Source organism: Penaeus monodon, chromosome 8 (assembly GCF_015228065.2).
Source record: "Penaeus monodon isolate SGIC_2016 chromosome 8, NSTDA_Pmon_1, whole genome shotgun sequence".
Classification (NCBI taxonomy): Eukaryota; Metazoa; Arthropoda; class Malacostraca; order Decapoda; family Penaeidae; genus Penaeus; species Penaeus monodon.
This window is the reverse complement of record NC_051393.1, coordinates 2001484-2003983: the sequence shown is the minus strand read 5'-3', so window position 1 is coordinate 2003983 and position 2500 is coordinate 2001484. Positions and strand designations below refer to the sequence as shown.

The 2500-nt window shown below is 44.4% G+C and overlaps 1 pseudogene; it reads left to right on the top strand.

The window, feature by feature from the left end:
• Window positions 1-638: 638 nt before the first annotated feature.
• Window positions 639-1778, top strand: LOC119576062 (annotated as a pseudogene).
• The last annotated feature ends 722 nt before the right edge of the window (window positions 1779-2500 follow it).

Sequence of the window (2500 nt, the reverse complement as noted above, 5' to 3'; positions counted from 1 at the left end):
CAAACAAAAAGCTTAGTTTTTTTCTAATCGAAAAGAGGAGGGAGAGAAAAGAGGGGAGGAGGGGAGAAAGAGAGGGAGGGGGGGGAGAAAAGGAGAGGGGAGGGGGGGAGGGAAGAGGGAGAAAAAGAGAGATGGAGAGAGGGAGAGGGACAGAGAGAGAGAGAGAGAGAGAGAGAGAGAAAGAGAAAGACCGAGACACAGAAAAAAAAAAACTTTTACCGAGTGTGCTTCATCCTAAAGTTTTAACGGCTTCTAAGTTGTTAACAAGTGATTGTATTAGTTAGAGAGCCGTTATACAGATAAACAGAGTAATAATCTATAGGAAGAAGAGTAAATCCGAAATAGGTTATAAAATTTGATAAAGATAACAACGATTTTAGGGAGAAGATTATTTTTCCCTTCTGTTTTTGCTTGTTTTTCTTTCAAATTCAGTAACCCTAATTCCCTCCATTTATTCCTGATTTCAAGCGCGATAACTAATCTCCGTAATCCACGCAAAAGAAGAAAGTTTGAAGAACAGCAAAATTGGGAAAAATAGAAAAGAAAACCAATAACGAAACACATTTTCCGTCGCCGCGGGGGTGAGGCGACAGCGGCGCTACTTTTACGTCCTCCAGTTAACGCTAAATACTTCTCCTCCTCCTTTATCGTCCTCTCTCTCTCTCTCTCCGCACTAATTACGTCCTAATTACCGTCCTCGCCGTGTCCTTCGACCCCATGGAAGGCGAGATCTTCAGCAGCGACGAGCAGGCGGCCACGTCCGCGTCGGTCGCCTCGTCCGCGTCGAGCGCCTCGCCCTCGCCCGAAGCCGCGGCCTCGCAGGGGAATCAGAGGCCGACCTACCTGGCGATGATCCTGGAGGCCGTGCTGGCTCTGAAAGACCGCCGAGGCTCCTCCAGGCAGTCCATCGTCAAGTACCTCGCCGAACAGTTCGGCCTCGAAGCGAAGAGGGTGGCCGGGCGGGTCAACCAGGCGCTGAAGAGGGCCATGGAGTTGGGCCTCCTGCGGCAGGTGTCGGGGGCGGGCGTCGTGGGGTCCTTCACGGTCGGCCACCTGGACATGCCGCCGTCCGCCGCGGCCCGGAGCCTCCTCGGAAGCCCCACGCTCCTGAAGACCATCGGGAGGAGCACGAGGAAACGGCCCGCGGCCAGGGCCTCTGCTGCGGAAGGACGCTGCCAAGGCGGCGGCCGCCAGGAAGGGCGGCGAGAAGGGCACCTCGACCAAGGCGACTGCCAAGAAGACCCCTGCTAAAAAAACCTCCGCCAAATCCCCAGCCAAGAAAACCTCCGCCAAAACCCAAGCCAAGAAAACCTCCGCCAAAACCCAAGCCAAGAAAACCTCCGCCAAAACTCAGGCCAAGAAAACCTCCGCCAAAACTCAGGCCAAGAAAACCTCCGCCAAATCCCCAGCCAAGAAGGCCGCCGCCAAACCCCCAGCCAAGAAGGCCGGCAAGGAGAGCCCCGCCAGGAAGGCCAAGAAGGTGGCCAAGAAGCCCATCCCGAAGAAGGCCAAGAAACCCTGAACAAAAGTCTACTTGGGTTGAAAGGAATTTTTTTTTTCCAGTGTTATTTGTAATCTTCGTTTGACTTTTTTTTTTATTGGTTGGTGAACTTAACAATTTGCTTTTTGGTTAGAATTCCGTTTCTTTGGCTTGTAAATTACATTTTCATGTGAATTGCTTACTTTTAAGCGAAGTATTTTGTATCTTTTCTCTTGATTCTATTAAAGTCCAAATGTGACGATTTTTTGTTAAAAGTGAAATAAATACACTTCACTCATCAGTATATTATTTTCCCACAAACATACCAAGCAAAATAAATTTCAAATTCACGTGTCAACAGAAAAAAAAAAAAAAAAAAAAAAATCAAAAAATAAAAAAAAATAACTTACTGACAGTAATAAATTAATTTAAAAAGAATAATAATACAACTTAATGACAGTAATTCATTTAAATATAATGAATCGTCTTAAATCCTACGTTACCAATACTAAAACAATATGGTGTGAAAACCTATATACAACATACAAGGGAATTGAGTTGGAACATGAAACTGAAAAAAAAGAAGGAAATATAACTTGAAGATTATAAAATAACCCTTGAGGCTTCAGAGTTTGGAGAAAAACCTTAATTTGGGGCTTCATTCTCCCACCCCCCTCCTTTATTAATTTTACTGGGTCTTTTATTTTATTTTTTTTTTTTTTTTAAGCCCAAAAGCTTTTGGATTGAAGACTTGTCCTGGATTAATTTTGCTGGGTCTTTTCATGCCTCTTTTTCTCCTTTTTTTCTTTTCTCTTCTCCTCTATCCACTTGTCCTAATCGTTGACTTGCATTTACCCTTTTCGACTCAGCACTTTGTCATATTACTGTGATCAGGGGTTTAAGCTGTTTTTTTTATAAATGAATGAATACTGACTAAACGTAAAGCTGTACTTATGAAATTACTGAGTTTGAAGTTGGAAAACATATTTGTAATACATTTTTTTTGCTGTAAATTTGTAT